General features: G+C 39.2%; 1 protein-coding gene across 8 annotated transcripts in view; it reads right to left on the bottom strand.

Annotated features, from left to right (window-relative positions):
- CCDC91 (coiled-coil domain containing 91) overlaps positions 1-25,476 on the bottom strand; it is a 166,222-nt gene extending 140,746 nt beyond the window's left edge. For 3 of the 8 annotated variants that reach the window (XM_080392389.1, XM_080392392.1, XM_080392385.1), the window contains exon 1: positions 8,500-9,089. The gene's annotated coding sequence lies outside the window, so the exon portion shown is untranslated. The other 5 variants (XM_080392391.1, XM_080392387.1, XM_080392390.1 and 2 more) reach the window with 3 other exon arrangements.
- Positions 25,477-27,146: the final 1,670 nt, after the last annotated feature.

The raw sequence follows: 27,146 nt of genomic DNA on the forward strand, positions 1-27,146 counted from the left end.
TTTATTTTGTAACAGTGTCACTCAGTAACAGTGTCTTTTAAATATAAGCTACACTTACATCAAGGAATGGCTTTCATGTGCCTTTCAATGGACTGCGATCAGACACAAACACCTGTAGGAAGTAGATAGCAAAGCACAATAAACAGTAACTTCAATTAGTTATACTGTTCTTCACAGCCTATATGTTGCAGATACCATCACAATGAGAAGCATATTAGATCAGCAAACTTTTAGTCCCTTCCTCTTACTGCAGGGGCCAGCAGTCAGAAAAATAACACTCACAAATTCAGCCTGAATACGCAGAAAGAAAAACGGAAAAGAAGTTTGCTCCTTGGACAAACTTCTCAGAAGAGAAGAACATGAAAAAAAAGTTGCAATTGCAGCAGTGGTACTACCTGTTGACCAACGACCTGTGTCCAGGCTTAACTGCAGCCTAATACCCAACAAAATCTGCTGCCTGGCTTAGCACAAATTAACTGAAGACGCTGACAGTCCCTTGCACAAACTAACAGGAAATTGCTGTAGAGAAATAGAGCATGCCATGCAAACAAAAGTGTTAGATGAACCACTCAATTTTATTTCTATTTTATTTTTATGTCATCCCCCCCAGCTTAGGTCAATAGTTACCTATTTCTACCATATACAGTTTCATTTTATTTTCCTAATAGGCCTATGAATTCAGTCAATGAATTCAGATTCCTAGGTTTTATCCATTATAGCCAAAACCATATGTAGAAGATTAGGATTGTTTTCTGACAGCTTCTTTTCCAACTAACTTTACACCCCAATAGAAAACAGAAGTCTAAGCAATGTACCACTGCAACAAAGACTAGTTTTATCTTGAATTATTTAATTTTAATATAATCCCCAGGGAAGAAGATAAAAATTTGCTTATGAAATTATGTTTTTAAGGCTTGTAACACATTGTTACAGAGAATCCCTTCATACCTTGTATATTGAGTTCAAATTTTTTAATGAGTTGCTGCAATGGATTGTTAGTTCCTGCTTCTCAGATGAAAGGGGTCTGTTCGTTTATTTTAAACAATAAACTACTTTCAGAGCTAGGTTAACCAACCTGTTTCACTCAGCATTTAAATGGTTTAGGGGATTATGTAAACTTTTCACAACCGGCTTAAGAAAGCAGCTACCACTAACCAAAACTGAAGTCTGCTGCTGCTTAAGGAATAAGACACATTTCAAAGGGGCATCAATTGTCCTCAGTTTTCTCTGGTCAGAGAAAACCAGGCAATGTATTTCTTCCCTCATGTCTCAAGATGTCTGCAGACACAGGATCTTTATCTTACAAAAAAAAATAATTACAAAAAACCACCAAACACCACCATCTTCCTTTTGTTAGCACTTTCAGTTGCTTTTGTATTTTAAGTCCTACATTAGGTGTGGCTTGAATTCTTAACCAAAAATACACACAAAAAGACATCAAAAATATAAAGTCTTAGTCCCAGCCGCTATTATCATTTCCATCCAATTAAACGTGTACCCAGCTCTGACATCTTGGCCATAAAGAAATGAATACCCTAAATAACACCCTAAAAAAAAAAAAAAAAAAAAAAAAAACCAAACAAAAAAAATCACCCAAAGATAAAGAACATTGAACAGCCAGTCCTGAAGTTTTACATTTATCTTACAGCTACTGATAAAGCAGCAGTTTGATCTTAACACAAATGGAAATCATAGGTGTGTATGACCTGGCTAGCTCCCCAGCTCATTTCACACAAAATTATTTGTCCACCAACAAGTTGGACTGAACGGACCACTGATGTTGAGGTGATAGATTCTGGACCCCCATCACTATCCCTCCAAGGAATTCTGATCTGCCCTACCCTCATCCCTTAAGAAGGACATTATAAACATTTTTAGTAAAAAACATACAAGCTGCAACACTTCTAGAAAGCTTCAGATGGACATCAAATAAAAATCAGTGGTTTGTGCTAACAGATCAGAAATGCATGTAGTCTGTTTTGCCTTTTTCTTTATTAATAAGGAACTGTACATTAATTATCACTTACAGATTTTGACTTAAAAAATAGTAAGCTTTTTTACTACTGAAGATACTTCCTAAAGCCACCACTGTCTTACCAAACACTTCTCTCTAAAGTCAGTCTGCAATTCCTCTAGAAGTAAGGCACAGGAAGTTTTTTTCTACAAATTATTTTTTTTAAACAGGACTGTCACTGGCCACAAGCTCCTGCAACTCACTGATTACATCCTGTCCATTTTCTTACTACTACTCAGACAGTAATTGCAAATCGAATGTGGAAAACGAATGAAAACTTAGAAAACAAAGACTATTAGAAAGACTTAAGTCCCTTAAGTTATTTTTCAGAACAAGATCTGCACACACACAATGATGACATGATCCTACTAATGCTTTTCCATACCTCCACAGTCTGTTAAACAGAAACAGCCCATATCCTGTGCCTTTCTAACATGAGTGGTCCTGTGAGTTCTAATGAGTTTGTCAATTGGCAAATTACTTTTAAATTATTTATATTTAGCTTTATAAATAAACATTTTAAAAAATAAAAAAAAAATGTTTAAATTTGTTGGGTTCACATTTCATTAATTCATTATTAGTAACATTAATGATACATAAAAACTTCAGCAAAGCATACTGGAAACAGTGATGATCAGTACAAATTCTGTAATAACAAACTGAAACTCACCAGACTCTCAGGGACCAACCACTAACTGTGGGACTCCACAACCCATTTCTAAAAGGGAGTCAGCCCACCTCAGAATGAATGTGTCTGAAAAATAAAAAATTAAATACATTCTGCCCCCTTCACACTTTTCCTAATGCTTTACCATAGAGCCTGAAATCAAAAGGGAACTAGTTTATATAATCATATACTGCAGAATCATCTTGCCCTGATGTTACTGCTCCCTTTAGATGATGACTTAAAGCCAGAAGAAACCCCATTTATCCATTGAAACTTCCAAAGCTTTAAGCTTTCCTCAGCATTACAGAAGATACCACATGTAAATGTGGGGACAGAGAATTCAGAAGCCCCATTCTTCATTTGTAGGAGGCACCTATATACCATAATCTTTAAGAATACACTGTGCTCAATGAAGGCACAAGGGCAATCCCTGAGCAATTCCCAGTACTTGAAAAATAGCCTTTACAGACTGTAACAGTAATCCTCTACAGCCAGGCTCAGAGGGCAGTTCTTGACAGAGAGATCCCCCGGACATAATGAAAAGCCCCAAACAGTACCAGGGGAATGTGGACCCCAACCTCAGCAAGGATTAATGATGAGATTTTCCCAGAAAGCAGGTACTTATTCTGGGTAAGTAACAATAGATGAAGCACCTCTAAACCTCCTCATCTTCTTACAGATTTCTCCCAGCTTCATTCAGTGTGCCCAAAAGAACATGTGCAACAGCAAGTATGTCTACAGCAGTTATTTTCTTGAAAAGTCTATAGCTTAGAGCAAATATTTCTCATCCATTTCAGCTCACATTTATTCAGTACCTTCATCCACAGCTGCATCTCTTCCCCAGAGCGTTCACAGAATTGAATAGAATATTTCGCTTGGGAGGGACCTACACAACTATCGTGCAGTCCAACTAGCTGACAAAAAGTTAGAGCATGTTATTAAGGGCATTATCTAAATAAATGCCTCTTAAACATTGACAGGCTTGAGAAATCAACCACCTCTCTTGGAAGCCTGTTCCAGTGCCCAGCCACCCTCTCAGCAAAGAAATGCTTTCTAACATCCAGCCCAAACCCTCCCTGGTGTAACTTTGAACCATTCCCACATATCCTATCACTGGATACCAGGAAGAAGAAATCAGCACCTCCCTCTCCAGTGCCCCTCCTCAGGAAGCTGTAAAGAGCGATGAGGCCACCCCTCAGCCTCCTTTTCTCAGAACTAGCCAAGCCCAAAGTCCTTGGCCACCCCTCAGAGGACATGCCTCCCAGCTCATAATATACATACTGAAGTATTGAATTTTCATTACACTTTCATACATATTTATCGTCACTTGAAACAGATTGCACATTGTATATTTTTCTGTTTCTATTCAGATCAAAAGACTACAGCGCCTTGGCATGGTTGTGTTGTCACTTAACAGTTAAGAATGCAATACTACATAATCAGAGTACAATTCTTCAATACATACAAAAACTGAAATACAACCAATAAGCATACTCAAACATTGATATTCTCTGCGGTAATGTTCTGTGAACTGCTTTTATAGAAATAACACATCACATTAAACACCTTTTTAAGTCCCCTGTTGAAGTAAAAGCAACAGCTCTAATACATGCAGGGCTATAGCCTTGAAATTAGTAATTTTCCAACTGGAAGAATTTGGGTTTGGATGCTTTGTACCTTAACATGTGCTTGCACACCCTATATCATTTGTTTCCAATGAAAATATTTTTTAATATTGTCAGCCCTTGGTGCCAGTTTCCAACAGTATTCCATGGACTACAGGCAACCTGCTCTCCAGTACCGATTGCTTTCTCCTGTACAGTATCTGCTACAGCCTTATAAACCAGCAGGAAGATGAACAGAAGCAAAAGTCGTAATTTGAAAACAGTACTGCTACCAGAATAATTGTTTAAACTTTTTTTTCCTGAAACAACCAAACAAAAATCCTCAGCCATTAATGCTGCATAGTCACCTAAAATTAGTTTGCATATGTGCACAAAAACCTGCCATCTTTTCCAGAAGGACTGCACTAAAATAAGAGAAGCAACATTCCTGGAGTGTAAAGGTGAAAGAATTGGACAAGACCCGAATTAAGTTTCACTGGACTGGGAAATTTGCCTGACTAGTTAATATAGAAGTATTACAATGCCATATTGTTATCAAAAAAGGAGATTCACAAAAATTATCTAAAACATTCAAATTTGGTTCTTTGATCAAAAAAACTGCTGAACAGGTGAAAACTTTACATTCTAAAACTATTACCAGAGCTGCTGGTGGGGACCTTAAAAATCAGAATTTAATCCTCTGTAGTTTTCATTAAGTGGAGGTTTTTAAAGCCAGTGTTCCATAAACTGCCTCAGATTTTAGATTTTTTTTTTTTTACCAAGTTAGCACTGTAGTTTGGACATGCTTGATTTTCTTAAAACTAAAACTTAGAACTCTGCAAATTTAACAGAAGATAAATTTTATATTGACTAAAATTAGCAACTTAAACTAAAGCTATTTCTAGATTCTTCTCTGAAAGACATACAAAACCTGAATTGTGACCACTTTAATGACAAACAGAAAAAACTAATTTTGTTGCATAGGCATTATATCGGCACGAGAAACATTTTTCTTTCTGAGGATCCAAAACACATATTATGTTCATTCTAGCTGTTTCAAAGGCTTGAAATGTTTACTAGACAGCACCTGTAACAATGTATCAACAGGAAATATTAGCCTTATGTACACAAAGAAAGGCAAACAGGTGCCACATCCAGCTGCTGAAAAACTGCAGAATAAGTCTATAAAAATGTCATCCCTAAAGATCTCTTTAGGACTATTCATTATCACTTTAACAAACAGGTATATGTAAAGTAATAAATTTAATTCACTTTAATTCAAAATTCCTCTCTAATTGCTTAAAAATAAATTTATGGGTACACAATTCTGCTTCTCCAGTCATACCCTACGCTGGAATTAACAGTTTTAAGCCTTGGTTTCCTTGAAAGAGTGGACAGAACCCCCAGAATTCATTTTGGTCACGCAAAAAAAAATAATCTGTCAACTGAACAATGTAAAGGAAAAAAAGCATGCTACGTCACAAAACCAAAATTGTTCACATTGGTCAATTCCAAGCTCTTTAGGACAAAAGAACATGAATCCTACTGTACCTCAAGAAAGCCTAGATACTATGTTATTCTGCATTAAGAAAATTACAAATCACTTAATCCCTTTCTGTAAAAACAGCACCACGCCTGGAGACTCAGGTCTGGAGAGCAGGTACCACTGCTTAAGGGGCACGAAGGAATAAAGGAAGATGATTAAGGTTGCAATAGGCCTTATCAGAAAAGCTAGATTCAACTTCAAAATCTAAGGTAGTTATTTTTACCAACACAAGCAAGTGTTATTTCCACATAAATCTTCACGTCTTTAGAAGTGTGAGATAGACAAAATGGAAAAATATGCCCCACCTTGAATTTCTGATGCATTCTTATGATTACAAATATCAAAGTAACGACGAAGCGCAATGTTAACAGATATTAAAATATAACATCTGAAAGTCACACTGCAACACTTTGTAAATAATCTCCCACTTACAACACATGTAAAGGTAGGTTTAGTCTGCATGACTTAAAATTTACACTATCTGCAGCCTGAAACCTCTACAGAGTGCTAGGGAAAAAGCCCTACACAAAAGAAAAAAACACAGCTGAAGAAGTATCAAGAGTCGTTTAACAAGTTTTTTCCTTCACTATTATGATCAAATTAGTTTTACATAAGCAGAAAGAAACTTCTCTTGTAAGAGCATTTAAGCGTCCAAAACCGCACAAATGGACACTAGCAGATTACAAAACACATGAGTATACCACTTGCAGACTGAAACAACCACCCTGTGAACCTGAATTGACTCAAATGAACATGGGCAAGAAGGTATTGCGAACTTTATATTCAGAGTTACAAAAAAGCTTGTTTCCATCATACCACAAACTTTTTTTCCATTTGGTGTTGCAAGCTTTCCTGGAAGTTGGTTTTCGGTATGCCAGAAGGAATCAAGCCAACCGCTCAGATACACACCATACTTGGATGTCTTAGCAGTTCTGCATACATTTGGAGAGTGCCAGTTATTGCCCTTAGGATTGTGACCCAATTGTTCCTCTGGACCAGAAATATGCATTATAGCATTTGTATTTTGGCACCTACAAATCTATGTAGCTATCATCATCCTGAACATCAGCCTCACAGCACATAAACAGCTAACATTGTTTAGAGAACATATATTCTTTACCAGGTTCTGGCAGTAGTTGTATCACTTGGAAAGAAACGCAAAGGAGCTGGTCTAATGTTCCGTGGAGTTCAAAGACATGCAGAAAACAATCAAGGAACATGTAATTAAATGGAAAAGTACTTAAATCGCATTGAGAGCTCTAGTGAGTCACTGACTGATCAGTATGTCTCAAAATCCTTGGGGAAGTTTATGTATGAACATCACAGATGTAAATGTGTCACCGGGTATACTCAGCTTTCAACCATTTCTATCTCTATGTTGAATTAAACGGAAGGAATCCTTAAACTTAATTATAGCAATGGTCAGAATAAAGAGTTGGATAAAAGCATGTCCAAAGGTGACAGACTACTTTGATGTCCACTGTCTCAATCTGGTGTGCATAAAATCCACATACCTCCTCAGATGAGCTACAATAAAACACCATCTCAGCTTTAAGGTAGAACCAGAACATGGAGGCTGTGACGTCCTAGACTAACAGCAGAAGGCATTACTGATGATGCTATTCACAAAGACATGTTGAGGCACACAGCACAGAAGCTACTCTCCTAGCCTCCTGTGTTTGTCTTGTTTTCAAAGTACCGTAAAATAAATTTGCACCACATTATGAAGAATCTCTTTAAAAGGTTCGGAAAAAGGCTCTGGGGTTATCTACTATACATTGAGCATCCAGGCATTACCTGTTTGAACACTGCTGCGTTTTTTTCTTTCAAATCTTAGCAGCATAGAGTTCACTACGGTGCTCATTAACAGATATCATCTACCCTGAAAACTCTGAGAACTGTCAGCAGTCTGCTGCCTGTATTAGTGACTGAGAAACTGAGATCCCTGCAGAAAAAGCAATGAAGTACTTGAACACTAGTACCAAGTTACTTAGACATTCAAGCCATGGACATGGAGGCAATCAGAACAAGTTTAAGAAACGCATGCAGAAAAGCAAAATCTGAAGAGCAGGAGAAATGAAACCAGCCAGAAAACATCGAGAACAAAAACAGAAACAGGTGCTCAAGCACTATGACAAAACTACCCAAAGCGCCACTAAAATACTGCTGTAAGAGGGCAAGAAAGGCATTCATGATGTGTAGTTGATCGGCAAAAAGAATTGCTAACATAGGAAAAGTGCTTAGAAGATAAAGTATAGCCTCCTGAGAAGAACCAAAGCTGCAGAGAGAGTTCATCAAGGGAGTATCCCAGAGCAAGAGGTTAAGCTCAGGCGCTGAGGTATCAAGAGGATATAGTCAACCCTATTAAAAATATGAGAACCCTCAAACCAAGATGTTCAAAGACCAGAATTACAGAATTTATAGAAATGTATAGAAAATGTTTCAGATGCCTGAAGATTCAGCTAGTTTTCCAGAAGTACTTTGACATTTATAGTAACGGATATTAGGCACACAGGTGCCTCTGAAAAATCAGACTGGATATTTCACCACAACTTAAGATTCCGGACCGTGCCTGACAACTCAGCCACGCACAGCTTGGCCTCAGAAGCAGAGGAGCAGAAAAGTCGTAGCCAAGATTTCCAAACCTCTGGGCTAGAGAACTACTCACAAGGTTCTCCTTCCTGTTGACAGGGGTATCAATTTTCTGGTGCAAGGAAGGAAGGTTGCTGTGGCTCCCCTACACTACTCCTAAAACCCCCTTTTCTGCAGCAACCCTTCAGGCACCCCGCTCAGCACGGCCACCGCCGCACACGGTTACCAGTGCCGGTGGGCCACAGCGGGGGCACAGGTAGGGCTCGGCCCGGAGGCAGCACCGGGGGAGGAGTCAGGCAGACCAGGGCAGGCCTGGCACAGGCCATCACCTGAAGGCACCGCTGCCGCCAGGCTCCCCGCCGTCAGTACCAGGCCGCCGGCTCTCGCCCCGGAACCCCGGTGAAGGGAGGGCGGTGGAGCGGCTGGGAACGGCGCCTGCCGGCCCCTGCGAGGCTTACTCGGCGCAGGCGGGCAGCCGCCACAGTGGGGGGCGGGAGGCGGCTGCCCCCTTCGCTTCAGCCCGCTCCGCGGCCGCCGCTGCCAGAGACCCCGCGGCCGGCGGGCCCCGTTGGCGCTCCGAGCCCGCCGCGCCTCGCTCCCGCGCCAGCAGCGCGCGCCGCCACCCCCGCCGAGGGAAAACCGCCCCCGCGCGCGCGAGCCGGGCCCGGGCAGCGCGGCCTCACCCGGATGTGGATGTCACGCCGCTCCCTCCCCCCCACCCCGCGCCGCCAGCCCGCCAGTCACGTGGTGCCGGCCCCGCACGCGCGCGTTGCGAGCCGGCGGTCGCTGATTGGGTGGCGCCGAGGGCCCGCGCGGGCGCCGCCGCCTGAGGCGGGAGGGGGCGGGAGGGGGCCGGAGGGGGCGAGGTACCGGTACCGGTACCGCCAGCATCGCCCGGGACCCCGCGCCGGGGGTGCCTCGGGGAGCGGCTCCCCGGCCGCCACGGCGCCGTGCTGCGCCTTACGGGGCCAGTCACGGAAGCCCGAAGCCGCTGGAGTCACCGGCTGGCGCCCGTGTCGGAGCAGCCCCGGTCCCGGGATGCAGCCTCTTGGCCTTCGGCTCTGCAGTCAGAAGGCGGTGGTTCGCCCGCCTGCGTGGTGACCTTGGGCTCGTCGCCTCTAGCGTTGTCCTCAAACAGCAGCAGCGTGTTTAGTTAACATCAGCTGCCACCCTTCTGCGTCATCACAGAAAATGATTCAAGAACTGACTGGACAGTGAAGATCAAACCACCTCCTGGTCTGGGCAGACGGAGGAAAGTTCCCGGGCAGCGGGTGCTGTGAGGTGCTGAGGGGACATGGCGAGCTGTGGTGACGGCTGAGGCAGAGAATCCCAGTTGTGAATGGCTTACCATAGTGTGAAGAACTGGGGAAACTTACCTGGTTGTTTTCACTACTGAACCTATTCTGTAGACAAAGCAGTTTCAGTATCTAATAGTATTTTATGAACAGTGTATTAAAAGACATAGAATGAAAAAGATTTAGCATTACAGCACTAGAACAGTACACTGCAGTAATGGTCATATTCCATACTACATGAAGAAACTGAAAACATGATGGTTTCGGCTATATGTCTCATTACACTTGACTGCAGTGTTCCCAAAGGTGGCGCTAGAACATGAATTTATTTTGTAAATAACATATGCACCTTTATCAGTCTTTTTACATGTTATGCCGTGGATTTAAAAAAAAAAAAAAAAAAAAAAAAAGGCAAACAAGCTTGTGCCTGAACCACTATAAAAGATTAAAGTTTGATGATAGTTTCTGAAACATTCATCCTCAGCAGACAAAACCAGTAATTCTAAATGCTTTTGTTTTCTGTATTAGTTAATCTTCCACTGCAGTATTATCTCAGCTGAAGGCCATTATATAGGTCGGTCAGATGGTAGTGTTTCTTCTTTGTTGTACCAGGAGAGAAAAATATTCTTAAGAGAACCTTTTGAATATTATATATTAATATGTGGACATTCAAGAAATTCTGTAAGGTTCTAGTCAGTAGTTAATCTCATTGCTTTCTGGAATACTGAAAGTGAAAATTCACATTCTCAGGACTTCAGGAGATCCTTTCCAGAATGATGTTCAAACACACTCTCGAGCCAGGACTCCCTGCTCCTGTTTTGTCAATAAACTGAAGATTTCACTTTTTATACTATCAAGGAATTATTCTTTTGGTACAGATTAATGCAAATTTGTATTGCTCGTTATTGAAGGCAGTAACCCTGAAGTATGTCATGTTTATAATACACATATTCTGCTTTGCCTCTCTACAACATGTTCCTTTTCTTTTTTAGAGTTTGCCATACTGTTATTGCAGAAGGAATAAGTATATTCTGGGCAAAAAGCCAAGAAAAAGTAGCTCTTACCAAGCTAAATTAGGTAATTACATTTTCACTGTGTTTTTAAAGCACAGCTGTATCTTTTGGGTTATGAGAATTGGTATATAATAACTTTATACTTTTCTTCTTATGTAAGGGAAAATGTCCCTTCAAAATGCAGGCTTGTCTAATTAGCTCATTTTCTCTATTTTGAAAATCAGTAAAAGTAAATGCATTGCTTACTTTAATTTTTTTTATTATTTTACTTTTACTGAGTTTAATGGCTTATAGTGACCATTATCAGAGTCTCTTACCTTTTTTTTGTGTCAGAATTTGATAGATGAGAAAAAAAATGAAATCACTTTTGTTTTGGTTTTGCACTAAAAAGATTACACTATTATTGTATCTCGATACTTTTCAATACTGTTTTAATGACAGGTAACAGGTATCATTTAAAGGTGACATACAGTTACTCAATTTTTCTCTGTGCTAAGAAAATGATGCCACTAATGCTATTCTCTCTGTAACTGAAAAAGACTGATAAAAATTATGCTCTGATTTTGTGAAGCGGCTGTGCAGTAAGATTACAGTATCTTACGGAGTGCCTTGAAGCCTACAATCTAAATAGTCACTAATATTCTAAGACATTTTAGTGCCTGTAAAAATTGGGTATGCAACTTCTGTGTGCATGTATCGTAAACTAATATTGGTCTAGAAAACAAATTCATGAACTACTAAATGTATGTTTCCTTAATGTAAAGTGTTAAAAAATTTCTTGAAACAATATGCAGAAGTATCTTGTATTCATGTATCAGCATCACAAAAGAGGAAAGCGTCTGTAGTATACTAAAACAGTTCCAAAAAGAAATCAAATGTTAAGGTTTTTCATGTATGATAATGTTTAGTTTGTCCAAAAATCAGTTTCAACATCAATTCTGCATAATATAGATTTTTGTGACACAAGCCTCTATCTTTGGTTGTTTCTTTTTTTTCCCCAAATTAACCCAAGTGGGAAAAGTTCTTTAAGTCTATAATTTTCTAAATATCTGTATTTTATGGTTTCCTTCGGGTCTGATGTGGCTTTGTCTTGATAATCATCTTCCCTGCTGAGTTGCCACACTGTAGCCCTTGAAATATGCTGCTATTGGTGAATCTACTTCAACTTTCACTTCAGCTGATCTGTCTCAAAGCTCCTATCAGTTAATTTTGAAAATCTCCCTAGATAATGCCCCTTATATATTAAGAGTATTTCCTATTGTAATGCACCACAAGGAAATAGAACACAAATTTTCTTATTGTCCAACACTGCAGTTCATTGTATACCCCAATTTGGACAGACCATCAGTATAAATTTTTGGCATTCTTCCAAGGTAGTACTGATTCTTGATAGCCACTGTATTTTGGGAAACTAAAGAATGAAGAAACAAAAGAAACAAAGTCCATTTGTCTCGCTCTCAAACTCATTCCCTGAAGCCTGAAATGGACAATTTAATAAATATAAATTCAGCAACTAAAGGAAAAGCAAGAGGAGGAAACATTGCAAGCTATACGCTGGTTACAGTTTTTAAAAGGAATCTGGCAGCAGAAGTTGTGTAGCAGTCTTACATTTTTACTTAAGATTGAATGTAGCAATTAGCAAAAGGTTGATTGTTTATGTTTGGTAGCTGTAGTCTACTCTAAACTGTGTTTCTCTCTAGAGTTTTCTGAAATACGTAAGAAAACCTTTCAGAATACTTAGATTACTGAAAAACAGAAAGTCCAGTATAATTGCACCCAAAATAGTTTGAACCAATCTAAGACCAAAAATGTCTTAATTTGGGCTGAATGTTATTGTTATGTCTCCTAGAGAGCAAAGTTTATAGAGATTCCTGTCAGTTCTGGAACTTTTTCTTTTAATTGATTCAGCGTTACATGGTAACGTTAGGTGGTTATAAATAAGTGGGTAATACCACCCTTCAGTATAGCAGTTTGTGTGGTATGAAGCCAGTCATATTTGTGGGTTTTCCAAATCAAACAGTGTTTGTAATGTTATTGGACTGGATGCTTTTTTAAATCTTTGTAGAGAAATAAGAAAAACTCTGTTGAACAAGCATGATTTATAAAGTAGATATGGATTGATTTACCACTGTTAAATGGCATCATTAACTTAAAGAACTGACTTCCTTACTGAGGGGAGTAGGTGATGTAACTGATGACAAAATCAAGTACTCACTTTTCTTATTCTGAGGCAGAATGGGACATAGGACAGTAAGCTGCTTTGTGAGAGGTTACCACTATTCTAATAGTGTGCCATTCAACATTTTCAAATATAGTCAAGGCTTGTAGCATCTAAAGTCTTTATGATCTGCTGTTTGGTCACCAGCAGGAAAGAATCAACCATGTTCGGCTTGTTTCAACTGTTATTTCCATTATAAGAACCAACATACGTTCTCTTTCTTGTGGTCAGTATTAGGAGCAAGATACAATCAGTTAAATAGTTTGAATGGGGAGGAGAAGAAAATACTGTCAGCCCTCAAACTAGCTGACATGTAGAATAATTTATAATATTTCATCAACTTAAGTCTTTGATTTCTCCAATATTGAGGTCACTACCCACATCACCACCTAGTTCAGTCCTCACTGGTATTACCACAACTGGTAATAAAGCAAAAAAGTATGTTTGTTGCTAGACCACAATCTGCCTGGTTAGAAAAATTCTGCCACCCTTTTCTACCCACAAAACAAAACAAAACAAAACAAATCACAGTCCAAGCATACCATACTTGTTTGCCTTATAAGGTTTTACAGGAAAAATCATGGTACAGAAATCATTAAAATTTCCTTTCAAGAAAATCTACCAAAAAATAGACACTTTAAACTCCTGCTATTAAACAAAAAGCTTGCAATAGAGTACCGTTTTCCCCTCAGCTGATTGTAATACTTTTCTCCTTTTGGGTGACAGTAGCAGAACCCAGAGGCCAAGTTCTAAAGTTATTTTTTCTCATTTATAATATCTGTCTATTGGCAAACTCCTTAGGCAGTTATAGTCAGAATTATAGTTTTCCCCAGATTCATCAAGTAGTCATTCTGATAAAGTATCATACTGTACCTGCCATCTCAAGCCATGCAATCCTGCATTTGCAGTGAGTTAGTAGTATCCACTTCACTAACCTGCTCCAATTTTTACAGCTTTTATGCATCTAAATAGACACTTTACTAGATTACTAGGTGTTTTTCTGGGTTGGGTGTTTTTGTTTCAAATGCTAAGTCCTGCTGCTTTTTTAAATCCTATGGAAGTACTTTTGAATTTGCAGTCAGTTATCTATTTTTCAGCTGCCTTTTCCCAGGTTTAATTGATTTGTATGTTAAGTGCATTTGTATAAGCAGAAATGCTACACTGGAGACTTCTTGGTGAAATCATGTTACAAGTTTTAAAACAACTTTTTCATTCATAAGAGCAAATCTTTTTAAATCAGTTTTTGCATACATCTGCAAGAGCAATTTATGAACAGTTCTCTTCAAGTGGTATTTTCCTACAGTATTTTAGTTTCCCTTATTTAATGTTAAAATAAATAAATATTTGAGTTCATAGAAATTCTAGAGAAAACAATATTGCATAAAGAAATCACTTAGTTAATCATGGAAAACTGCACAAGTGCTGGGAGTTTGGTTAAACTGTGAAGGAAATGTCCAAGCAGTCCTTTTTAAAGCCATTACAAGCATACTTGCCGCATTTTAAATCAGTCAGACCTCATCAACAAGAACTAGGGCTGTATTCTTCAGCTGGTAGCTAATGTACACACATTTTGTGGGGATTTGAAAAAGTGGACAAAGAAGGTCCATAAATTCTCTCAACACCAAGTTCAAGAACTTTGAAATTTACCCAAAAAAAATTGTTCTAAGGACAAAAGTGTTGCCATTTGAAAATAATTCCATTTTTCCACTTGGCTTTCTTAGAACTTCAGTATTCAAGACTTCTATGGATCATTCTAAAACATAATTTTATTCCTAATGTAATCAGTACCCTCTCCTCAATGTTGCCAAAGAACATAAAGTTAAGCGTATGTTGTGGGTTTACCCCAGTAGGAGATACATTCAATGGGGCAAAGGCTTTCCTAAAGCTTTTGGTCCTCTTCCTAAGTTTTTGCTGTGTTGTTGTTTTTCTGGTTTTATTTAAATTTTTAATAAATATGTTAAAAGGAAATGACAGGCTTTGCAGACCTACTGGATTTAGCCCATTAACATTGTTTTGTGGAGACTACCTCAAAGAGTGGGAGAACAGTGAAATCATGCCACTTCATGTACTTTTAGTACCTCTGCTTGGAGTACCACTATTTGAAAGGTAGAGCTTTATCACAAGGATTTTCTTTACGTTTTGCCAAAATTACTGAGAAAATTTATGATAATACATTTTCTGTATTGACAGCAATGACGTGATACAGACATTAAGTAATCTAGGAAGTCATGCAGTCAGCCCTGAACTTCCCTTAAGCAGGAACTGACTATGGAAGTCTCCAGAGCTGACAGCGTAAACAAATGTGTCCTATGAGGCATGTGGGAAATTTAATTTTGCTTGCAGTTTTACCATGTGTTTAAATTCTGGCCTTAGGATTGAAGAATATGAAAAGAATATAGCCTTCAGAATCATTTACGTAACATGGTACAAGTATTGCTTTACGGTATCAAGCACTTCCTTAAATGACACGCAGTATCTAGCCTATAATCATTATTGACCTTAGATTCTGGCAAGATTTGATATCTCATTGCCCCCTACCCCAAACCATAGAAACAGTCTGCAAAATTTTAGTTGGTAGAATCTCAGAAATCTCAGGTGGATGGTCAAACAACTAAAAACAGGGTGCAGAATTTTTCAGACAACTTGAGTAACTGTCCCAATTACCGACTCAGAGGCTGAGCTGGAAGGCTGCAAGTGAGCAAAGACAGGATTCTGTAAACACAGTCATCATCTGAGCACCAAAGAAGGACAAATACTGTTGTATTTGGAATGGCTACTTGGAATTTCATGTCCTATGGTGCAAAGCATGACTCTAGTACAATAGTTGAACCAGATGCAGTACCACTTTAGTCAGTCCTGGAATCCTCTCACCAGATTTGTTGGAATCAGGTACTGCATCACATTGGTCAGCATATTAGCATATCATTCCTTATGCGTAATTCAATGCCCACTCTTTAAAAATAGCTCACCATAAGACCTAATTTTACTGCAGATGAACTCCAAAAAATATTCCAAGAAAATTCCTTACTGTCTCACATTAAAATCTTCAGAGCGGTCTCTTTACAGTCCTGGAGTTATTTATAATTTAGTATGACTTTGTTATGCTTGAGACGGATGAAGGCAAACATCCAGAAATGTTCTGGAACAAAAATTCCTCAATTAGTTCTCTTTGTAAAAAGTGTACATCCTTTCCTGAGCCCTGGATTTTGTCAGGCAATGGTGGCTGCACCCATTATAGTTGGACAGCTATTACATAGGGAATGGCATTCTTTCCACCAGCAGTCAGAGGGGACTGACCATTCCTTTCTTCAGCAGTAATCCAACAGTGTCAGACAATTTCACCAAATGGGAGCCCTGAAGGAATTCCAGTCTGCTTTTATGTATCTATGTCTAGATATAGTCAAAAACTGAGTTTGAAATTACAGTACTAAAAGGAACACAGATTTCTGTTCCACTCCTGTTTCCCGAATGAAGACATATTCTTTTCCATTTCTTCACACTAAAGTTGAGGGAGAATGATCTGTCTCTGGAATTAGAAGCAATCAATCACTTTTGCTGATTGACCACTTGCAAAATAGCTACAGTAGAGATTCATTACTATTAGACACAGAAACACAGGTAGCTGAAATGTAGCAACGGGCAATTACATTTCTCTTTCAGTCCTAGATAAATTAATCTCTAGTCTATATAGTAAAGCAGTTTTAATGCTGCTAATTGATATAGCCAAGAACTGTAACACATGCAGTTGTATTTCATTATGGAAGGAAAAAAAATGCAGAATGAACACCTGAAATAATAGTAATTTCTTACATTAAAGTCTGATAAGGAAAATTCATGAGATGCACATAGGAAATGCTTTGTATAAATTTGTATAAATTGCATCACATGCAACTGCATGATAGGCCCTTCTTTGGGATAGCATTGTACTAACAATCATCAAGCAAATAGGCAATTACTATCCAAACCCTGATTATTTATCCATCTACTGGAGCTTTATTTTCCATCAGAAACACTCCCAAGTAATCCAGCTGCTATAGAAAAATTTAATTAAAACCATAAAATGGTAGTTTGACTGGATATTTTTATTGACAATAGATAAACCATCGAATGTTTGCTAAAGTGTGGCAAAGCAGCTGACAAGCAAAGGTATACGAGTAATGTTGAAGACTTTTGACATTCATAAAATACATTGTCACATTGGGGAAGTTATTACAAGAAGATATCCCTTATTTTTCTTTAAAAAAAAAGTTCATTGGGCAAACCTAGGAAGTTGATGAGCAGGTTCTAAGTGCTCCCAACTCAATGCTTTCAGTGGATCAGTCGGCTGTTAAACACATTAAGATCAGGTATAATTCAGGTGTTATAATAATTAATTATTATTAGTTTTCCTATATAATTTGCCCTTTTTTCCTCAAATCATAGAATAGAATCATAGAATGGTTTGGGTTGGAAGGGACCTTAAAGATTATCTAGTCCAACCCCCCCACCATGGACAAGGACATCATCCACTAGACCAGGTTGCTCAGATCCCCATCCAGCCTGGCCTTGAACCAGGGATGGGGCATCCATAACTTCTCTGGGCAACCCATTCCAGTGCCTCACCACCCTCACAGTAAAGAATTTCTTCCTAATGTTTAATCTAAATATACCCTCGTTCAGTTTAAAACGATTACCCTCTGCCCTGTCACTACACTCCCTGATAGAGTCCCTCCCCATCTTTCCTGTTGTCCCCTTCAGGTACTGGGAGGCTGCTATAAGGTCTCCCTGGAGCCTTCTTTTCTCTACACTGAACAACCCCAACTCTCCCAGCCTGTCCTCATAGGGGAAGTGCTCCAGCCCCAATCATCTTCATGACCCTCCTCTGAACCTGCTCAAGCAGGTCTGTGTCTTTCTTATGTTGAGGACCGCAGAGCCGAACACAGTACTCCAGGTGGGGTCTCACAAGAGCCAAGTAGGTGGGGAGAATCACCCCCCTCAGCCTGCCAGCCACACTTCTTTTGATGCAGCTGTCAAGCTATTGCCTCCAAAAATACGCCTGTTGACCATTTAGCAAGTATTTTAATTACAAAGACAAGATAAAATGTTTGTTACACTATAAATTAAGACTACTTGCATCTTATCCTTAAAAAATGCCAATAGAACATCAGATATAAACCTCTACTTATAAACTGCTAATGACACTTTACATGCTTGGCAATTATTTTTACCAAAACAAGCAACTAAAAAATGGGCTTTCGGTGAGATGTTTCAGTTAGCAAAAATTGATGGCCACGACTGTTGGTGGTTTTTCTTAACTAACATTTTCATTTAATTAATAAGCAAAGGAACATTCACACCGCAAATACATTCACAGCACCAGAAAGTTAAGTCCCAATAGTTTGTGTTATCATACCCATTAAAATTGCCTAGAATTGCTTTGGGCAATCAAGGAACTTAAGAGAAAGTACTGAATGCCTGGTATGGCCTGAAATGTTACAGACTCCAAGACTTGACTTGCAAGTTGCTTGTGAAACAACTTATGCATAATACAAAATTTGCATTTCTCAGTTGTGCAGACTATTATTAAACCTTTAAAGTAGTGGAAACATCTGTCCTTTGAAAATATGTATTAAGAAATGCATCCATATGTTGAACAAATTAGATGAACATTCACAAAATTACTCAGAATTTTTACCTTAATCCATTGATCCACATTTTAGTATAACATATACATTTAAAATAACATTATTTATTAGCATATCATAATGGAATATCACAACAGTATATTATTTGCATGAGTGAAGAAAGCAAAAACATAATTCCAAACCTGAAGATTTTTTGATTTATTGTGAGTTACTATGTATGAGGAAGAGTAACGGGTTTTACACTGAAATAATTTAGACAAGTATGTACATTTATTAAAGATGGAGAAATAAGGCCTGTATTTACTTTCTTTTCCAGATTGCTTATTTGTTTAGAAATAGTACTTCTACTTGGTAGAACAGTAAACTGACATTTATACTCAATGTAAATATTTTGAAAAGTTAATTTATATACTACAGGTAACTTTTAAAGATACTCATTTTGGAAAAAAACACAAAGAAAAAAAAGGAAAAAAAAGCACTTAGAGGACTGTACTTGTGAAAGTAAATTTACATAGTCCCAATACAACATGACATATTATTATGGCAGAAATTAAAAGGAAGCTAGTTTTCAGTTTTCTAATTTTGTGTATTTTGTGGACTTGATAAAATTCATTACCTGATCAGTTTTATTATCCTCAGAAATTCATCTTAATGTTTGTATGGATCTTTTACACAACGGTCAGCAAAGAAGTATTAAGACAAAAAAAAGTAATAGTCTGGAAGAACTGGTAAACATGCTAAATTACATTTTTAATTCAATTTTAATCTCTTTTATTAGCCAGACATTAGGATTTAAGATGCCTGATCCTGAATGATGTTTTTCCCTTTTTGATTGATAATAACACTGTATTGCCGTTATCTTCTTTTCATGGCATTCAAACAGAGAGGTAGAATAAAAAGTTCTAAACTATGGTCTGGTGATAACTGGCATCATCCAATGCTAAATCAAATCAATACAATTGTTTTAAAATCAATTAAATCTTTTCCATGTACTTCAGTGCACACAGAATTAATCTTAAACTGGAATAATTTAAACGGAAGATCTTGGAAAGCATTTTTAAATTATGTAGTAGCCTGTATCATAGATTTATTAGAGGAAGTTGTCATGTACGTTAGGTACAAAAATTATCCCTTTGTTTCTGACAAGGTCTCTAGAGCAACCTGAAAGGAGGTTGTGGTGAGGGGGGTCAGTCTCTTTTCCCAAGCAGCAAGAGATAGGATAAGAGGAAACCAATTCAAGTTGCACCAGGGAAGGCTGAGATTGGATATAAGGAAAACAATCTTCACCGAAAGGGTTGTCAAGCACTGGAACAGGCTGCCCAGGGAGGGAGTTGAGTCACCATCCCTGGAGGTAGGTAAAAGGTGTGTAGATGTGGCACTTAGGGACATGGTTTAGTAGTGGTGGAACTGACAGTGTTAGGTTTACAGTTGGACTTGATGATCTTAAAGGCCTTTTCCAATCTGAATGATCCTATGATTCTATTCCATTACATGGTTTTCAAAGATGAAATAATAAATTGAAGTGAAAAGAGTTTTCTAACTACTTCTTGGACCAAAAGTAGCAGATTACTGTTGGACTGATGCCTTTTATGAGCAGTTGGAACAAGCACAAAGTATCTGGTAAAATTCTATGTAATCTCTCTCTTGCTGAGTTGAGGAAATTGTTTGGCCAAGGCAGCTTCCTATAACGTGGTAGGTATACACTCAAGCTAGTAGCACAAAATTTTTGAAAAATAATACAATGAATATGTTAACATTTTAGGAGAGTGAGTCTCATGCATTTCCAATACCTAATTACTGGAAGTATTTTTAAAATTAAACAATAGAAAATATTTTAAGCAATTATCACATTTTGTATTTATCTTGGTAGGGAAACCAAAATAATCTGTTAGTAAGACAAAATGCTTGTCAATAAGACAAAAATAAAAGTTTACTCTGATTCCAGTTTAACTAAATAAGTAATAAATCCCAAACCATCTAAGTAGTGGCAAGTAATTTAGTTCTAAAACATTTTCACTTTTAATCAATTCAAGATCGGTGTAATACAGAAAAGGAAGGGGTTTTTGAGATTATTTTGAGGCATATCTTGATAATGTAATTTTCATTTAATAAGCAAAGACAGACCAACAGTTTCCATAGCTGAAAAACCAGACCAGCTATACAGTAGGTATTACAGGAATGTTCTGACAAGCATAGGTCATATACAGACATGATCTTTCAAATTCTTTTGTCAAAATGCCACTAAACAGGTTGTGACAGCCCTCACACCATGTAGATTTCAACCAGACCGTGTTGCTAAATATCTTTTGTATTTGGATTTAAAGTTTGTACTTTTTAAATATTGCACTTTGTGTAATTTATTTATGTGACTAATTGCTAGATTAGGTATAGAGTAAAGAGGAGATAATTTGTATAAAGTATCTGATGAGCAACTTTTTTGATATCTGAAAATACTATCTTTCAGTTTTTTCCCATCTGAATTTCAATTCCTTACCCACAGAGTGGAGCAGAGCATAAGCAAAACACCTTTCAGTTGCTACCATGGAGTTTAAATCCCTCTGTTTTCAATCAGTTTGACTTGACTGTTATTCTGTACTGTGGAGCCGTTACTGTATCATTGCATAGCCTCAGGAAAAAAAAATAACTCATTTTATGCATCTGTGGTCAAGTCAAGAGTCATTCTTGTCACCGCACAACTTTTGTCTGTAGTGAGGCTCATTGTCATCAATATCATACTCCCACTACTGTCAATTCCATCATTCGAAATTGTCTACAAACCTGGCCTTTCTGGTACTACGTGGGGAAAGCTAACTTAGAGAAACTTTAGGAATTTTTCCTCAGTTATCAGAATAATTGATTGGAAAATTGGTTGAAAAGGACCTCAGGAGATCACCTAGTCCAATCTCCTGCTCGTCTCAGGATTAACATTGATTTCAGGGCAAGTAGCCCAGAACTTTATCAGACCTGACCTTGAAACCTCCAAGGACAGAGATTCCACAACGTGTTTCAATGCGTTCTCTGTCCCCTTGTTTTCTACTGTTTTGCCATAAAGCTCTGGGAAACTCTGTTCTTTTTAGTCTTCATCTGTCAGCTTTATAGTCTTGAAAATCCTGTTTGAGCAGATAGGCTTTTAAAAAAGGTGCACCAGAGAAGATAAAATTTATAAAACAACTGAGATAGAGCATTGCTGCAGTCATTAGAACATAATGAACTGAGCTGCATTCTCAGTTTTCTCCTGCTAGTGCAGTCTAAGATCGGTGCAAGCCACTCATTGCCAAGGAGAACAGAGTCCAATCTGATCTGTCCTATACCAAGTCACAGCCTTCTTACAATAATGCCACATCACCAAAGACTTTTTTTCCTCCTGTGAGAGCTGCAGAGTGTCCTTCCTACCCAAGAACAGACAGGCAAGAGTAGGTGGAAGTAGCAGGAGGGGAGCCAGGAGTCTGTTGCACAAGAAACAGAGAAGGCGGCAATCGGAGCATTGTGCAGAGATGTCACTCATCTTCTGAAACAACAAAGCTGATTGATCACAAAATTCAAGCGGTCTTCTTCACACTACACAACAGCATTAATATGAGGATAAATTTGCATACCGTGCATTTCCCCGGCTACATCTCATACATAGATGCCACAGCCATTCTTCAAATTTCAATTTCCTTCGGGTTTTATATTTCTCTTAGATTCTTTTATTGTTCTTTCAGGACTCTTTCTCTTTTCTATTGTTTGATATTACTGTTATTTATTTTATCTCCATAACCAGATATTTCTATAGGAGGTGCTTTAGTATTGACAGATTACCTATACATATAAAAAATCTAACTGCATGATGCAGAGGTAATGGTGACATAGTGACATCCTCAAGACTTCTAGAGTGCCCGGGTAGAAGGGCAGGATAAGAACCTCAGGACTTTCCCAGTATCACCTATGTATTGGTTAAACAGCTTCTGTATCTCATACAAAACCATTTCAATGACTGCCCCGTGTTAGTCAGATTGTTTCAAGGGAGTCAGGGCGAGTTACTGCAGTGCTAGCTTGTGCAGCGCAGACTTCCAGAACACGAATGACCCTTCTGTTGACAATGGTTCTGTCAACATTTGCAGGTTATGTATTCAGTGACTGGAAAAAGGGAAACCCATTTTTAAAAAGGGTAGAAGGAGGACCCCGGGAACTAATGACCTGTCAGACACATCTTTCTTCCTGGGAAGGCCATGGAACAGATCCTCCTAGAAGCATCTTAAGGTACATGGAGGACAGAGAGGTTCTTCAAGACAGCCACCATGGCTTCACTGGGGGAAAATCTTGCCTGACCAACCTAGTGGCGTTCTGTGATGGAGTGACTACATCAGTGGACAAGGGAAGAACAACAAATGTCATCTATCTCTGAGCAACCTGGTCTAGATGAAGATGTTCCTGCTTATTGCAGAGGGGTTGGACTAGATGGCCTTAAAAGGTCACTTCCAACCCAAACTATTCTATGATTATATGCTTCTAAGTACTGATGCTGTTGATACCTTGTGCAAAAGACCATCCATCAGTCATGGTACCTTAAACAGCTTTACAGTCACCAGATTCCTATTTAGAACACCAAGATCCAGAATATTTTTCTTCCACTTCTGACTTGAATGGAATTTTAGAGTTGTATTGTTACCGAGATAGTCCTTTGCTAGGGACAAAAATAACTTTTGGGGTTTTCCATACTAACCTCTGAGATACTATTCATATTTTTCAGGCCTTCATGAGTCTCATGGAATGCATTTCAAGTGATAGGGTTTTCTTCCAGCACCTGGTCAAGATCATAGGACTTCCCTCAAGATTCTGAGAAGGATCTTACAGGTGTGTCCATATTAGCATTTTAGTTTAAATCAGGAGTGTGCTTTTGAAGTGAATCTCTCAATTGTCCCCACATTAAGTCACATGCCACTTGGTGCACCTAATATCCCCAGTTGTTAATAATTGTTTGGTGAATAAGACCAGGTAGAACCAGTCATAAAATCACAGAATTATTTAGCTTGGAATAAATCCTTAAGGTCATTGAGTACAACCATTAACCTAGCACTGCTAAGTCCACCACTAAACCCTGTCCCTAAATGCCACATCTACACATCTTTTAAATACCTTCAGGCATGGTGAGTCAACCACATTTCTGGGCAGCCTGTTCCAATGCTTGATAACCTTTTCAGTGAAAATATTTTTCCTAATATCCAATCTAAACCTCCTGCTGGCACAATCTGAGGCCATTTCCTCTCATCCTATCACTTGTTACTTGGGTGAAGAAACCAACGCCAGCCTCATTACAACCTCCTTTCAGGTAGTTGTAGAGAGTGATAAGGTCTCTTAGCCTCCTTTTCTCCAGACTCATCAACCCCAGTTCCCTCAGCCGCTCTTCATAAGACTTGTTTTCTAGACTCTTCACCAGCTTTGTTGCTCATCTTTGGATGCTCTCCAGCACAAAGTAAACACCCTGGTAGTAGCTCTGTGAAAAAAAATGGATTTGCACCTCTTGCCTTTAGTCTTAAACAAGAGTCTCATAGAAGCAGTTGTGCTGGAAAGGACCTGGGAGTCCTGGTGGACAACAAGTCGAACATAACTCAACAGTAGGCTCTTGTGGGGAAAAAAGCCAACTGCGTGCTGGGCTGTATTAGCAAGAGAGTACCAGTAGATTGAGGGGCACTTTTACACAGATCTGATTTTATTAATTGGGATTATTGGAATCAATAAGAAGTTTCATATAATAGTGAACTCAGACCATAAAAAGACTACACTAGCTGCTACTGCTGAGATTCAACATGTACTTGTCTGTTACGTAGTTTGTGAGCTAAGTAGGCAAACCCTGAAGTTTTCATCATTGTGAAAAAATGGCTGCACTGCTTTCTTTGCAGTTGTACATGGAAGATTTCTTCTTCCAATACCTCTGAGCAAGTCGTGCAGCACAGTGGTTTTGTGGCCTGTAGCTGAGATTGAAACAGGACTTAAGTAGAACAGAATCAGATCTTGTAACACATAATCACCTCAAATATTTTGTTACTATCAAATGTCTGTGTATTGCTAAAGGAAGGGGATTTCTGCTCATTTTTTAGAGAATGAATGAATGACTCTATTGTTAATTAGAATCAGATTGCAAAAAATGTTTGCATTTGTGTGAAGAAACTTCAAATTGAAAAGTCACTGTTCAGTCTTGCCCACAGTTGTGTGCACATACTTTCTAAAATCAGCAAGTGTTGGCTAGCATTGTAGCAGATAAATGACACAGACACGTGTGTCTAGGGGCAAGATTGACCCCACAGGCTGTAAGACTTGCCACCACCTAACTTTTCACATTCCATCAACATGGTGTGGATAAACCTCATTCAAACTAATAAGCGTGCCTGTACATTTTCAAATACTTATAACAATATTATAAATTTTCTTCTACATAGTTTAAACATCTATTTATAAGGCAAAATGTAACTTCCATTTTTATGCACATTTTCTATTCACTCAGGTTTACTTTGTGAGGGTTTTTATTTAATAATGGTATTCTAACTAGAAGTATAGAAAATTAATTTTCAAACGCAGAATCACAGAATGGTCAGGGTTGGAAGAGACCTTTGGAGATCACCTAGTCCAAACCCCTGCTAAAGCAGGTTCACCTAGAGCAGGTTGCACAGAATCACATCCAGGCAGCTTTGGAATGTCTCCAGAGAAGGAGACTCCACGGCCTCTCTGGGCAGCCTGTTCCAGTGTTCTGTCATCCTCAAAGTAGCGAAGTTTTTCCTCATATTCAGATGGAACTTACTGTGTTGCAGTTTGTGCCCATTGCCCCTCGTCCTGTCACTGGGCTGTACTGAAAGGAGCCTGGCCCCATCCTCTGGACACTCACCCTGAAGGTATTTGTAGACATTGATGAGATCCCCTCTCAGTCTTCTCTTCTCTGGGCTACGCAGGCCCAGCTTTCTCAGTTTTTCCTCATATGGGAGATGCTGCAGTCCCCTCATCATCTTTGTAGCCCTCTGGTGGACCCTCTGCAGTGGTTCCCTGTCTCTGTTGAACTGGGGAGCCCAGAACTGGACATACTCCAGATGTGGCCTCACCAGGGCAGAGTAGAGGGGGAGGATCACCTCCCTCGACTCACTTGCCATGCTTCTCCTAAGGCAGCCTGTGATACCATTGACCACCTTGGCCACAAGGCTGGCTCATGGGCAACTTGCTACCCACCAAAACTCCCAGGTCCTTCTCCACAGAGCTGCCTTCCAGCAGATCCACTCCCAGCCTGTACTGGTGTGTGGTGGTGTTCCTCCTGAGGTGCTGGACCTTAAGCTTGCCTTTGTTGAACTTCATCAGGTTCCTCTCTACCCAACTCTCAGGCCTGTCCAGGTCTCACTGGATGGCAGTGCAGCCTTCTGGTGTACCAGCCACTCCTCCCAGTGTGGTATCATCAGCAAACTTGCTGAGGGTACACTCTGTCCCTTCATTCAGGTCCTTGGTGAGTAAGTTGAACAAGATTGGACTGAGTACTGACCATTGGGGAGCACAGCTACAGGCCTTCAACTAGACTGCACCACTGATCACAGCCCTCTGAGCTCTGCCATACAGCCAGTTCTCAATCCACCCCACTGTCCATTCATCTAACCCATATTTCTGGAGCTTACCTATGAGGATGTTATGATAGACAATGTCAAAAGCCTTGCTGAGGTCAAAGTAGACAACATCCAGTGCTTTCCCCTCATATACCCAGTCAGTCATTCCACCGTAGAAGGCTATTAGGTTGCTCAGCCATGGTTTCCCCTTAGTGAATCCATGTTGACTGCTCTGATAACTTTCTTTTCTTCCACATGCTTAGAGATTATTTCCAGGATGAGCTGTTCCATCACTTTTCCAGGGATGCAGGTGAGGCTGACTGGTCTGTAGTTTCCTGGGTCCTCCTTCATGCCCTTTTTGAAGACTGGAGAGGCACTGTATTTTCTCCAGTCCTCAGGCACCTCTCCTGTTCTCTATGCCCTTTCAAAGATGATGGGGAGTGGCTTAGCAGTAACATCTGCCAGCTCCCTCAGCACTTGGAGGTGCATCCCATCAGGGCCCATAACAAGAAAATTAGCAATGACGTATAAGATAGGAATTTTTATCAGGTAGTTGTTTAAATACCTGTTTTCTATAGTATGATGCCTATTCTCTTCTAATACGTCTCTATATAAATGTCTAATATAGACATTTACTTTGAATGTGTATATCGTTGTGGGGTTTTTAGATATATGAAAGATCTGCAAAAGTGCAACCTCTGGAGTTGTGCACAGATTGCCCTGCTAGCTTATGTTTAGACTCATCCTAGGCTCAGACAGTTAGAGAATTTTCACAGTAAGAACTTGAATTTACCAGTTATTCCACGTGCCACACCTTTCATGACAGACCCTCCATCTTGTGCTCACCACTGCAAACACAAAACTTACGCCTGTGTAGTCAGCCAGATTTGATCCACAGGACCTTCAGTTAAGGTCTGCAACTGAAGCATGTATAAGATACACATCTGTGGCAAGGGGAGTTCCAAAATCAGCCATCTGGCTGGTAGGATCGGGTCTGGTGCCCTACGGCCTCAC

This window comes from Falco punctatus, assembly GCF_963210335.1.
Source record: "Falco punctatus genome assembly, chromosome: 6".
NCBI classification, from domain to species: Eukaryota; Metazoa; Chordata; class Aves; order Falconiformes; family Falconidae; genus Falco; species Falco punctatus.